Below are 15741 nucleotides of genomic sequence, written 5' to 3'. Positions count from 1 at the left end.
ATTACAACAACAACAAAAAAAAATTTATAAGCTTTAAATATATATACTTTAATAAATATTATCTATACTTTACTTAATACTTTTACAACGCTTAAAAATATAGACTCATCTACTTTTACACGTTTTAAAGTTTTAAGCGATTTAAAGTTTAAAACGTTTAAAAGTTAAAAATTTATTCGATAGTCCTTGAAAAACAACCGCTCTGACAAAATTTTAATTTTTTTTTTTTTTTTAAATTATTTGAATAGTCAATAAATCACATAAAACAAAACTTCAATGTCAAATATTTAACATTTTTTATTTAATTAAATATTTTAATGCCAAATATTTAACATTTGTTCTCAGTTAATATTTTAATTGCTCGTTAACTTAAAGACAAACGTGAAATTATTTCATTACATAAATTTTTCATTACATACATTATTTACACAACATTTTTTCATTACATCCGCCGGCTGGAGGCCGGCGGATGTAATGAAAAATAATAATTAATAATTATTCATAAGTCCAATAATGATAATTAACAAATAATAACTATTCATAAGTCCAATAGTTGGTAAAAAAACTTATAGTTAGTTAGGACGTGGTTCAAAATTGGACCAAACGTGGACCTTATTCAAAGTTAAGTAGACATGTTGAGCTACATAATGCAAACGTGCTTTTATATTCCTTAAATTAATAAATCGTTCAGATTTAGAAAGTGATTTGTCTATGTTGTTTTGTGATTCTCTGTCTTGAGAAAAGGCAATATTTTTTTGTGTTGCAAAAAAAGTTAGGTTTAGTTGTGCAGTTAAGTGTTTCTGATGCTATAGAGCTTCAGAGGCTGAATTCTGAAAGCTAAGACGTATTGGTGCAATTATCGATTATAGAGAATTAATATTGATATCGATCAATGATAGCTTAATTAACTATAATCAACTGTTGTATTTTTTATTTTATTTTGCATTTTTCAGTAATTTTCTTTTATTCATATGTAGAGTATATTGATTATACTCTACAGTATATATTAGTTTCTAATTTGGAAAGTGTAACTTTGTTTGAAAAACTATTCTTAATTTTTGTAAAATTAATGATTTATTTTAAATATATCAAATTGAAATTTATTTACTTTGATTTTTCTTTATACTTTTCCTTGCCTAGATTAAATCAAATCTAATGGTGTGTACTGTAAACCATTGCATTTTTATATAACTTTTAAAAGAATGTCTTGGTAAAATTAGGACGTCTCTAGGACGTCTGAATAAGACGTCCTTAAGTCTTTCACATGAGACCAGCCAGTGACGTCCATAGGATGGCTGAAAAGACATCTCTTGGATGTTTGCAAAAAACTTCTCTAGAATGTCTTGAAAAGACGTCTTTAGGACATCTGGAATAGACGTCCTCAAATCTTTTATTTGAGACCAACTAAGGACGTCTTATGGACGAGAAATGAGACATCTTATAGAGGTCCTTAGAACGTCAAAATGCCCGCTGGATTGTGATATTCCAACTCTAAATTTTTGAAAGGTAATATAAGAAAGGTTATATAAAAAAGGTTGATAGTAATAGAAATTATACAACTGTTAACTAATTAATGATATATTTGCATGAAAATATTGAATTATTATCTCCCCCTTAGACTAAGGCTTAGTAAACCACTTGATATGAAATGGTGGGATAATGGTATTGTGAGATAATGGTAGAAATGATGCAACTGTATACTAATTAGTAATTTATTTACTTAAAAATACTTTAAAAATTCTTTATTTATCTGAATTATCAGTTATCAGCTTCCCAGAGAAAATCATTAAAATTGCGAGTGAGTTATCACGTTTAACTTTGTAAATCACTAAATTGCAGCTGAACTATTTCTTCTTCCGCTGGTAAATCACTAAAGTTTTGTCTGAATTATTACCTCACCCCTAGTAAATCACTAAAATTGCATTTGAATTATCACTTCCTACCTTGTAAATCACTAAATTGCAGTTGAATTATTACCTCTCTCTATTAAGTTACTAAAATTGCATTTGAATAAACACCTCATCCCTAATCAATCATTATAACTGCGTCTCAATTATCATCTCCCCTTCTAGTAAATCATTCGATATGATATATACAATAATTGTATTGAATAATGATAAAAATGAACTATAATATAATTAGAACTGTACTATTATAATAACTACTAAAATGATGTAACTTCATATCATTTGTACTGTAATTGGAATTTCTAGACGTTTGATATTTAAGTTGTGCGGCTTTTTCTTTGCTTTAAGAATATTTAAAAAAAAGGTCTCAATTATATTTTAACTATTACAGTTATTAATCCAATCTCTAAATAAGCTAATCCAATAATTTCTATTATTTATAAACTTTGGCATATATATAATTCTGATATATATAAAATTCGCCGAATGGTCACACACGAGCAGTGAGTGCCTGAGTGAAGAAATGAAGTACATTAGAATAAAGGAGAACTATTTTTCAAATAAAGCATATTTTGACAGTTGTGAAGACAAAAATAAAGATTAATAGAGGAATATTTAAAATATAAATAAGACAGACAATTCACCTAAACAGTACTAACAATAATAATTAAAAAAAATAATAATAATAATAAATCGTTATATAAATACTATTATGAACTAAGATATACAAAAAATATATCACCAAACAAAAAATAAATAAAACAAAAAATACATTAAAAAATAAAAAGTATGCATACAACAATGAAAGGCCTCAGAATGGAAAAAAAACATTAATGCAATGTTTAGACATAATTTGTGTAGTAATTAAGTAATAAACATCTCCTCAGAGTCGCGTCTATTATTACTGGCGTTTCAATGAGGATCAGCACTTATAACTAGTTTATCCCGTCAGAAAAACGTCATTGCTACTTATGCTTTACCCCGCGATTTACGCCTATTCCATACTGCAGTTAAAAAGGATTCACTACAAATAGCCAAAACCCAACCACACCCAAATTTGTAAAACACTAATGTTTTTTTGATGATATGATATAAAAAGTGTCAATCTACTGCACAATATAAATAAAAATAATTAAATTAATCACTTACCATACCACCGGTAGAAAAAACTACGCACAATAAATTAAAATTCAAATAAAAATGCCAGAAACAAAACTAAAACAACTAAAGTGTGCAAACAGAAAATACTAATAAATTTTTTCCCTAAGACCATTTAAACCACATAGGTACTTCCAGCACAAATAAACCAAAAACAATCAAATGGCAATATACCCTATTAAAAACCCTTTTAAAATAAAATAAAACACAATAGAGTCTTCAAAAAACTCTAACGCTCTCATAGATACTCCATTCGAATTTTGTTAACCAATCTAAAGTGTAAGAAAATGAAACAACCTGCGCAACTTAAAATCATAACTCAAAATCAAGTAATATTTGAAAGAAGAAAAAAACATATATACATCGCCTGCAAAAATGTGAAGATTTAAACATGTAGTGAAGGATATAAGAAATTCTCTGAATAATAGTTAAAGACGAAAATTGTGTCTGTGAAAAATAAAACAAAGCTGAGTAATGAATGTAAGATAATATAGCATAAACGTTCCTTGATAATAGTAATAATATGAAAATCAGCGGATAAATCATATATTAAAAAATATTGTAAGAAGATTAACTAAATACTAAAATAAGACCAGATAAATTTAAGCCAAATGAGTGGTTAAAAAACTATTTTGGGTCATAAAGCAATAATATTAGTCGTGATGTAAAAACAATGTACGAAGCGGGAAAGATATTGTTTGGAAGTAAAGTCTTCTCTACGGTCCGAATTAAAAGTAACTTTGAGACCATATCTAAATCAAGTTTCCGAAAAAGTAAAGCTTTCTCTACGGTCCGAATTAAACGTAATTTTGAGACCATAACAAAAACAAAAACAAAAAGACGTCAAAAACAAAAAGACATCAAACAAAACATGTCGAAAGCCGCTAGTCAAAAAGAATCATATACAAAACAAAAAGACGTCCATCAACAAAAAGAATCGAAAGCCGCTAGTCAAAAAGAATCTTATATTTATATGAATCCTAAAATGAAAAAACAAACACACATGATAACCACATATACATAACATACAAATCTGCATTTGTTGTAAACACAACTAAAGTCTTCTCAACTGTAGTGGTCTTCTTGGTTTGGGAATGTGAATTAACATAAAAAAATATATAAATAAAAAAAAAGTAAAATAAGAAAGAATAATACCTCTAAACTGCATAATTTAAAATAAAATAAATCTAAACTAATTAATGTTTTTACAAATTTTATTCAAATATATTTGCATTGCTCAGAAAGCAATCAACATGCATTTGTAAAGCATGATGATTGCTTTCTGAATTTTTTTTAAAAAAAAAGATCTGCCGCCGAAAAAGCTCTCTCTGAATCGATTGATGTCGGTGGGATAGTTAACAGAGCATTATATAATTTTTCTTAATTATTTGTACGCTTTTTCGTTGCATCAAAAATATCCATTTCTTTTGTAATATTTTTAATGTCATATAATACATCTTCTGGACTCTCAGTTCGACTAAAGTTTGTAATGGCAGCATCCAATTTTTGATAAAGTGGTAATTTAGATGTTGTCATCAAATTTGGTTCGACTATAAACGACGTGTCAGTTCCATCATTACTGCATTCTAATTCTTCAATTTCAGCGGAATTTCCACCACCATCAATATCCTCAACAAAGTGGTTAAAAGATAAGTTTTTAGCCGTAGCTTGAAGAACTGATTTGGAAGACAGTATTATTACAGATTTGTGTTTATAATTTAATGGATTATTTAAATATTTTAGCAAGCCAACTAAATTTTTATTCCGTCTTTCGACAATTCTCTGTTGCACATACTGCAGCATTTTAATCAAAAAACAATCTTTATTTTTGCGCAAAACATCTAATATAAACACTAATACCCCTCTGCATCAAATAGGGATGCGTCGTATCGGCCAAGACCTTCAATTCCCAATGTAATTGGTTGAAACGCCGTTACTACAGTCTGCACCACTAAATTTTCATCCTCCAAAGTATTGTTAATATTGTTGTGTTTAAAATCTATCAATGCTTTAAATATAGATGTTTTTAATGCAATAAATCGCTCCAACATTGCAAGAAGACTATTCCATCTTGTCTTTACATCCAGTATTAACTAGGGTTCTTTATTGTATGTAATTTTTACGCATTTTTGTAAAATTTCATTTTTGAGTGGTGATTTACGATACATTCTTACAATTCTCTAGATTGTTTGTGCTATAATAATACTAATGCGGCGTAATTATTCTTCAGTGATCTCACCGTCTCATAAATTGAATAAATCTTTGTTTTGGCTTGACTGTAAATCCACTGAAGTTGTAAAATTGATTTTTTCAGACTCGTCATTTTTACTATTATTTTCATCAGAGTTCTGACTGTCTGATGCATTACACTCTCTGCCCGATGAAATTGAAATCACTGATTTTCACTATTTAGTAAAATTTTATTTTACTAAATAGAATCTTGAGCCACCTTGAATTTGCATAGTAATTTCCTTAACCACTCCTTGTTTTGCTTGATGGTATTGACTTTTTACCAAATTCATTACATGTGAAGGGTTTTTTAGCAATAACATTCCTTTATCAGATAAAGATTTTCTTATAAATTCAGATTTTGCAATAGCATTAATAGAAAAGCCATTTACAGCCACCAATATTGTAGCAAGTTCTTTTATAAATTCCTTTTTTATAAAATGACGTAATTTTAGGTTGAGCATTTCTAACTTCAAAATTTGAGTCTTCGATTAGGTTTTTTTCGTTACTTCGATTTCGACTTCCTTATGAAGATTTTTAAATGACGAAGAAGACCACTTGTTGAAAATCCTTTACACAATATTGTTGTTTTATATATATCGTAAAATTTTGCCATGCCTTAGATCCACTTGACATATTTATCATCCTATTATTTAAATAGATTAAAATATTCTAAAATATAAATAAAAAACTATATTACCTACAATTAAATCCCAAAATACTGTGCTGATAGCAGATTTACATAAGTTATTTTAAATTAATTGCAATTACTAAGCATATATTTTAAACTTCACTTACTTGGTTTTTCACTTATTTCCCTTTTTCCATACTAACTACTTTCTTAACGTTACTAATTACTTTATTTACTAACTGCCAAATTGTATGCGTATCTAATTACTTTTTTTGCACGCACAAGTACTTGTAACTTGTCCGTGGTTATTTTAACATATTTAAAATATCAGGGACTCCCCTTTATTCATTGTAATTTTTTGCAATTGTGATTATTTATTAGATAAGTCACCAATTTTTTGCAGTTTTGGTTTGTGCCTGAGGGGATTGTCCATCAATTACGTGACACAAAACTTATTTTAAAATATAAGTTGGAGATCATTTTGTTCTTTTGCGTGGTGGCTTTTGCTGGACTTAAAAGGTTGTTTATATACTTGGTTAGATTAAAGACTCTGCGCAGGAAAACTTTTAATTCTTTGTCTTTTGTTTATAAGTTTAATTTTGCGTTACGTAATTTATGGACAATCCCGAATATTAAAATATTATTATTGAATTTGATTTATAAATTAATTTGGTTTGTTCGTTTAAGCACTATATGCTGTAAGTTACAACATATACAATTCAAATAAGTAAATCAAATATATTTATATCAAATTCAATAGTAATACTTTATTTATCTTAAACACAAACCAAAACTGCAAAATATTAGTGATTTAATTGCCCTCAAAAATATATCTTCCTAATTTTTATAGAAATTCATTACAAAAGGGAAAAGGAAGTAATAAGTACTCAAATTTTGAGTAATAAAATTTTTAATATCTTCACAAATGTTTAAAATATGTTAAAAAAATTACCGGGATTCTCAGGAAAGTTCATTGAAATCCCGGGATAAGGGATGGTTTTTATCTCCGGGATCCCGGGATCCCGGGATCCCGTTTGAGAAACCCTAGTTCCGGTTTTATCTCAAATAAAATTTCAAGAACTTACATTAGAATTTACATAACTAGGCTTAGCAGTATTTCAAAAAAAATGTGTTGAAATTTTATATAAATCTTTAAAATAAATTAAATGAATATTTAAAAACCAACAAAATTATCAATAAAGGTCAATATGGTTTTCAAAAGCTACACTCAACTGAGCATTCAATCCTTGACCTCTCAAATAGGATAAGTAGATCATTTAAAAAAAAAAAAAATTCACATTAGGGATCTTTATTGATTTGTCAAAGGCATTTGACACCGTCAACCATGAGATTTTACTAACAAAAATGAAAAACTATGGTATAAAAAATCAAGCTTTAAATTGGTTTAAAAACTACCTTGATAACAGACAACAGTGTGTTATTATTGATAGAAAAAGCAACTCAAATTTACTAAAAACAAAATATGGTGTACCCCAAGGTTCCATTTTTGCTCCGCTTTTGTTTCTTATTTATATAAACGATCTTTCAAACGCCTCTAATATCTTTAAAACTATAATGTTTGCCGACGATACAAACTTATTTTACTCGTCAAAGACAATCAAAGACCTCTATGAAAAAACAAATGCTGAACTAAAAAAAGTTAACATATGGTTTAAATCAAATAAACTGTCACTCAATATAGAAAAAACTAAGCATATACTATTTCACTCTAATCAACAAATTAAAAAAATACCCCTGAATCTACCAAAAATTAATATAGAAATATATCCATCAAAAGAGCTCTGAATACAAAGTTTTTAGGAGTTCTAATTGATGAACACATCTCCTGGAAACCCCACATAAACTACATAAACACAAAAATATCAAAGAAAATAGGTTTACTTTACAAGGCAAGACCATTTTTTTCACAAAAAAGTTAACTACTCAAACTTAACTACTTCTCATTCATACATATTTATCTCATGCCAATATAGCATGGGGCAGTACCCATAAATCTAAATTACAACCACTTTACTTACGTCAAAAACACGCTTCAAGACTAGTATACAACAAAAGCAAATTTACTCATGCTCAACCCTTACTGGAACAAACGAACGCACTAAATATATTCCAAATAAATATTTTTCAAAATATACTTCTCATATTTAAATATAAATTAAGTCTGGTTCCAGAGCATTTTACAGCACACTTTTTTAAAAACAATAAGGTAAGTGTGGGTATTAAGGCCCGGCGGGTAATAAGGCCCACTAATCCAAACTTAGGGAAAAAATAAATTGTGAAACTTTTTTTCGACATTAAAATATTAGAGTTATCTGGTTTTATCACTGGCAGCAAAAAAAAATCAGCATTTCTTTACCGCGCGTTCGATGTTAGGTGGGCCTTAATATCCATACTTACCTTATAAATAAATACAATACAAGAGCAACAGGCAACTTTAAGATACCTTTTGAAACAACAAGACTCTCAAAATTCTCAGTTACATATCGTGGTCCCTATTTATTTAACAAATTAGTTTCCAGAAACGAATCACTATTAAACTTAAACAACGAACACTCTCTGAAAAAAAGCTAAAATCTACAATAATCAAATTAAACAATAACAAGGTATATATGTAACACGTATATATATACCACGTATGCAACTGATTTTTTATGTGTATTACACGTCTAAGAAATAGGTACTCGATGACAAGTCTGACTTAAGTCTTCTGCGAGCTTCCTATGACTACAAATAAGTATTTCTTTTTATCAATCTTACACAAATTTTGTTTTTATCATATTTATACACTAACATTATCTTGAAATGTGGTAAATTAACTTATAGTGAAACATCTAAACTCTCCTCCAAAAAATCAGCAGATTATTTTTATTTATTGTATTTTTTATTTTAATTGGAGTAATATAGAGATATATTTCTCGGATTATTTTTACTTACACGTTATTATATTGTTGTAATTAGTATTTATTTTATTCATGTCTCGGAGTTGTAAGCAACTATATTTTTATTTACCTCGTATATTTTGAACTTTATATTAATGATTTAAATTTGTATATCTTTACTGCCAATCAGTGATTGGTAACTTGTAATTACTTTGTAGTTGTAAAATAAAACATGTATAGAAAAAAAAAAAAAAAAAAAAAAATAAAACTTCTATAGATAAAACTTAATTTGAGATTTTTGGTGTTATGAGCCGACCATGGTTAACTTTCCATTTTTCTTTTATTTAAGGTCACTTTAAAGCCAAACCTTGTTGATATACTTTGGAATATGTCATATATTTTTGAGTTACAATGCCCTAGTTGGGCTGCCTATATGGGTTGTCAAGTTAATAATGTTCTACCTACATCTAAAGTAACCATGCCTCCAGTAATCAATTTACCGGCAACTGATTTCAATGCGTTATATTCTTTGTTAAGTTTTTTTGTAATACAGTCAGAAAAGCTATGACTTGGAATGCCCTTTGTAGCATTTGATCAACAGCTTTATGTCAAAGCCTATGAAATCGCGGCTTATAAAAAAAATGAACGTTTTTATTAGAATTGGTGGATTTCGTCAGCTAATGAGTTTTCTTGAAGCTAGTTTAAAAACTGCTCTTGAAACTGTTTATGCTTCCGTAACAGTCAACCATATGTTTTCTGGAAAGGCAATTGCTCGAAGTCTTCGAGGCCATATGTTTGCTTCATCGGCTATCTTATTTATATTGCTGGAAGAAATTTGGATAAAACTAAGCGATGAAGAAAAAGCTGAAATTAAATTAATGTTATTATTTTAATGTTATCAAATTAATGTTAATTAGTTAAACAACTCAAATATGAATAATAAAAATGGTAATACTGAGTTTGAAAAGAAGTTTTTATTTGAAGAAAAGCAAGAAGAATACATGGCGAAATCACGAACTGCAAAATTATGGCTAAACTATGTTCACTACATATTTATTGTATAAGAGTTTATTCGAGTGGTAATGATACAAAATCATTACGTTCATATTTAAAATCAGTGGATGAATTAGCATGCACTCACCCAGAAGTATATCAACAGTTCCTCAATGGCGAACATACAGTAAAGCGCACTTCAAAGAGGTCGTCTGGAATATGGACGGGTTTATTAATAGAACAGATATTAATAAAATTTTTGAAGGGTAAAGGAAAAGTTGTTGGCAAAGAAATTACTTAAAATGTGTTATATGTTTGGACATGTACAGTGTATAGGTATAAATAACATTAAATATTCTTGTTTTATTGACTTGGAATTTGCCAATAAAACAACTGATGTTATGGTAACAAAGGGATAAAAGGGTAAAAATTAATAAATGCTACTAATAAAATAGATATACATTATATATCTTCCATTAAAATTATAGTTTTTATTAAGGTGCACTGAAATGATAGAAGCAGTAAATTCGTTAACCTTGCCAAAAAACACAAGTAAGAAACATAAAAAACTTTATGCGGGAAGTATCAAGCGTGACTCTGAAGATTTTCAGAAAATCACAGATTCTCATAGCCCATTTGATGTAAGAGAACTTGAGGCTCAAGTTCTCTTGAACGTGAGGAACAACTTGAGTCTCTCTAACTTAAGTCTCTCTAACTTGAGTCTCTCTAACTTGAGTCTCTCTAACTTGAGTCTCTCTAACTTGAGTCTCAGGACTCAGGGGTTGAGATGAATTTAATCAGGCAACTTGTGATTGTTTAGAAAGCATTGGTGCATCAGTACAGTAAAGGCAGTTGTATCTATGCCCTATGTACTTAATTCTTTAAGTGTTGTCGATGGTAGCGCTCTTTTATACTGCTACGATTGGAACAACGGTAAAATATTTGATAACATTTTTAAAAAGCAGATACTACAATCATTAAAATCGTCCTTAAGTTTTCTAAAACAGAACCTATTACAATCTTTATTAAATTACCACAGTAAATCAGTTGAATCTATACATAAAATATATTCAACAAGTATGACAAAGAGACATGATTGCCAGCGTGAACGTTATGACATTATTATTATTATTGGCGGTACAGCAAAATATGTCATCAACAATATTCTTTTCGTGCACGCGTTTAAAGGTTGTGATACAACATCAGCAGTTCACACTTTTGGAAAGACTTCAATTTTTAGAAAGCTTCAAACCAAAGATTTTTGCGATGCAGCAAATATTTTTTACCACGATGATAAACTGCCTGATGAGATAAAAAGAATAAACTGATGAAATGCATCAGTTTATTTTTTTCATCTTCTTCATTCCTTAACATCTACAATAAATACGAAAGCAAAAAGTACGAGGAAATGGTAAGCTCTGATCGAGCTTACGTTGATCCTTCTGTTCTTCAACCTTCTCCTAGAGCTGCTTACTATCATGGATTGAAAGTATACCATCAAGTGCGTATTTGGAAATGTCTAAGTGATAATGACCTTGACTCACCTAATTGGGAACGGAGATTAATTGACTTTATGTACTCACCAATAGCAACAGACGAAAGCGAAGGTCCAGAGGATATCCTAAAGGTTGTTAAATATGGGTGTAAAAACTCGTGTTTGAGTCGATGTTCCTGCAGAAAAATAGGGCCTCACTGCACTTCATCGTGTTGTACCTGTCACGGGATTAACTGCACAAATGTGGAAAAAGTAGACGAAGAAAATGAACCAGATGAACGTTACTTCTAAGATGTTTTTGTACAAATTCAATTTTAATTCACTTAGTTGCATTTTTTTAAAGTTTCTAAGAGAAACTTCTTTGTAAATATGTTTTAACATTATCTTGGTAACTTTACCGAATAATCACGTTTAACAGTATTAATATATAATAGAGGAATATTTGTTTTATACACACATGTTTGCGTCAAATTTTCGAAAATTTGCTAAAATAGAGTCTCCCTCCGCCCCTATACCATGCGTTTAGTTATTATTTAGCTTTCAGTTAATTAAACTAACTACTAATATTCAGGAATAATAAATATAAAAATTATGTTACATTTACTTGCTTAATAGAATGATATTTTTGGCCAAAAATGTCAATTTTGTGCTTTTCTTCTAATCTTTGTAACGTCACAATTTTTTTTACCCAAAATGAAAAAAAAATACCAATCCCTCATTTTAAAGAGGAATTAAATAAACTTCTCAACAACATATAACATGTCTTTATAATAATTTTTTCTAGGTTAAGACAAAATTCTACAGGACTAAAATGGCTGTAATGCGACACTTATTAAGTTTAATACAAATTTTTTTTTTTTTTCCTAGTTAAACGTAATCTATTATTAAGTAAAACAATAACATTTTAAAGATACAAATTAAATAAGTCCACTTTGTATATGCTCTAAACCAACGTCATCAATATGGTAGTGTCTAAATGGGGTTCGTGAGCCTCTTAAGCAGAGGAGGGATACTCGCGTAATCTCCATTGAAAGATGTGTCCTTAACCAATTTATATTTGTTCCGTACTTTTCACCATTCGTAATAGACAATTTATTCGCAAGTAGAGCCGTGAACCGTTTACATTCGTCTCCGGATCCACCATTGGTACCAAAAATCAATGGGGTGAATGTACCATGTTCAACTTCAAGAACTCGTACTAAATATTCACGTTTTTTTGCTTCCTCGAGTCTACGGAATATCTGTTTTGTTGGTTGTTTTTTGGAGGACTTGGAGTTGCTCTAACATCAAAAAATGCGTTACTCTAACATCAAAAAATGCGGTTTCTCCCTTCCTCCAAAATCCTTTAGCTTTTATTTCCTTTTTTTTTTTTTTTTTTAATTTTATTTTACTTTGCTGTTTATATAAATTACAATCCCCTTTCACAAAAAAAAAAATATAATTACAAATGTATAAATAATAAACAGACAGGGGCTAAAAGAAGATATGGATGGCAAGATACCAACCTAATAATGTTACGTATTTGCCAGTTAGTAAAAAAAAATTTTATAATCATAATTAATAAAAGAAAAATTTACATGGCTTGAGCTAGAAGAAGACAAAACTAGTTTTATCATTAAGCCACGAAAAATTCATCATTATAAAATAACATTTTCCAAGAAAATGCAAAAAATAAATAAAATATAAAATGTTTTACAATATTTAGCTTTTAAACTTTCAAAATATTTAGTAATTTAAAGAGTTAAATTTAAGAATTGGTTAGTAAAGTAAGAAATTATAAACTAAAAAATATAATTTTAGCTGGTTCATTTTACAAATAATTATATTTGAGTTAGTCTCAATTCTTTATGTTGATATTGTTTTAATAAGAGTTAACAAGCAGTTATACGCGGAACTATAAGATTAATAAACACAACGAAAGATAAAAAAATTACAATAATTACAAATTACAATCTAAAGTTTGATAAACTGCAATAACATTTAATTACAATTTAATTAATTGTTAGTATTGTTCCTAAATAATATAGTAAAAAATATATATAAATACAGTAAAATATAGTGAAAAATTGAAAATTTTAGAAGAAATTTAATTCATTTTCAATTGACATCAGCAATTGCTTAAGTTTTGTTTTGAATTGGTTTAGAGAATAATTTGTTTTCAATATGTTATTTAATATAGTATTCCACAGTTTAGGACCTCGGTTTGCAATTGAGAATTTAGTAACTGAATAATATATTTTGGATTGAATATAATTGTTTTTTGAAAATCTGGTAGGGTATATGTATCTTTTTTTTTTTTAAATTAAATTAAATAAAATTGGGGATATTTTTTTATCAAGATTGAACATGAAGATAAGAACATGATAGCGGTTTAATTTATATACATTTAGAATATTGAGTTCATTAAATATTGTTCGAGTGTGAGTGAAACAATCTACGTTTAAGATTATCCTTATAGCATATTTTTGTTTACTCAGCAATTTTTTTACTTTCGTTGAGTTAGTGCTGCACCAAGCAATGTTTGCGTAATTTAAGTAGCAGTGAATTAAAGAAAAGTATAGGTTTTTCAAACAAAATAGATTTAAAAACTGTTTGGCTTTGTACAATATACCCAAATTTTTTGATATTTTATTTTCAATTAGTCCTATGTGGTCTTTCCAGGTTACATTTTCATCTAATAACACGCCTAAAAACTTTATTGATTGTTCTCTTTTTATTAGTTTTATTATCAATAAACAGATCCGGTAGTTTTAGGGGAATATATGCTTTTTTATGAAGACGATGGAACAAATTGTTTTTAGTTTTATTGATGTTTAAAGACAGTTTGTTTGACTTAAACCATTGGGTTAATTTTTCAAGTTCCTTATTTACAGTTTGAAACAACTTATATCTTTACTGGAATAAAACAAGTTGGTATCATCAGCAAACAAAATGGAGCTTAAGATGTTACAGAATTTATTTAAATCGTTTATATAAACAAGAAATAAAAGTGGTCCTAAAATTGATCCTTGAGGGACACCTCAGGTAATTGTTTGATAATCAGTTTTTCCTCCGTCATATAATATGTACTGCTTCCTATTAGTCAAATAACTCTCAAACCAGGACAAACTACTATTTATAATACCATAACTTTTGAGTTTTGATATAAGGATTTGATGATTAACTGTATCAAAAGCTTTACTTAAATCAATGAACACCCCTAGGGTATACTTGTCTTCATTAAATACTTTATATATATCATGAACAAGATGAGTGATTGCATGCTCTGTGGAATGACCAGATTTAAACTCAAACTGTTTATTATAAAGAATATTATTAACATTTAAAAAAGAATATAGTCTATTATACATAACTCGCTTTAATATTTTAGAAAAACAAGAAAGTATTGAGATTGGTCTATAATCAACATCAGAAGGATCACCTAATTTTAATATTGGAATGACTTTTGCAATTTTTAGGTTATCAGGAAAAACACCTTGCTGTAAAGATAAATTAAAAATATGCAATAGTGGAATTGTGATATGTGTAAATGATTTGATAATGACATTACTACTTATATCATCAAATCCTAAACTTTTATTAGGCTTTAATAAAGAGACTGCATCTAATAATTCTTTTTTTGTAAGTTTATAATTAGACATAGATCTAGAGTTAGTTGAGGTTAAGTATGAATCGAAACTTACTTGAGCAGTTTCTATATTTGATAATAAGTAGAAATATAGTGAGAAATATATTATACGCTTTATTAGTGTTTAGATTAAGTTGAAGGATATCCCCCAGTTAACATAGGATAGAAGATTATGAAAATTACTAATGGAAGCTTCGTTTACTAAACGTATTTTAATTATTTTTTTTCTTTCATTTTGATCATCATTTCTACTTTTTTGGGATAAAATAAAAATCGGAAAGTGATTAGAAATCGCAGACTTAAATATTCCCGTCCTTATTTTTGTATTTACAAATTCATTTGTAATAATTTGATCTAAAGAAGTTGCACTTTCCCTAGTTATTCGTGATGGTTTATTGATTAGTGGGATATAGTTATTTAAAAAAATGACGTTAAAGAAATTTTTAATGTTTTTTTTTTTTTTCGTAATTTAATCTATTGAGATTGATATCACCAATAATATAAACCGCTTTATTTATAGATGATTTGTTTTTAAGTATATTTTTGATGTGATTTTCAAATACCTTGATGTTTCCAGAGGGCGGTCGGTATAAAGCATGGACGACAATATTTTTTGAGGTTTTATTAATGATTTCAATGCATAACGATTCGTAATCATTTGTGGTTAAACCTAAATCTGTTTTAACTTTGAATAATATTGAATTTTTTATGTGTATACCTAAACCCCCACCTTCCTTATTCGATGGTCTTATTTGATGAATCATTACTTTATAATTAGGTAAAGGAAAATTAGAATTGAT

This window comes from Hydra vulgaris, chromosome 15 (assembly GCF_038396675.1).
Source record: "Hydra vulgaris chromosome 15, alternate assembly HydraT2T_AEP".
Classification (NCBI taxonomy): domain Eukaryota; kingdom Metazoa; phylum Cnidaria; class Hydrozoa; order Anthoathecata; family Hydridae; genus Hydra; species Hydra vulgaris.
This window is presented reverse-complemented; position numbering follows the sequence as displayed.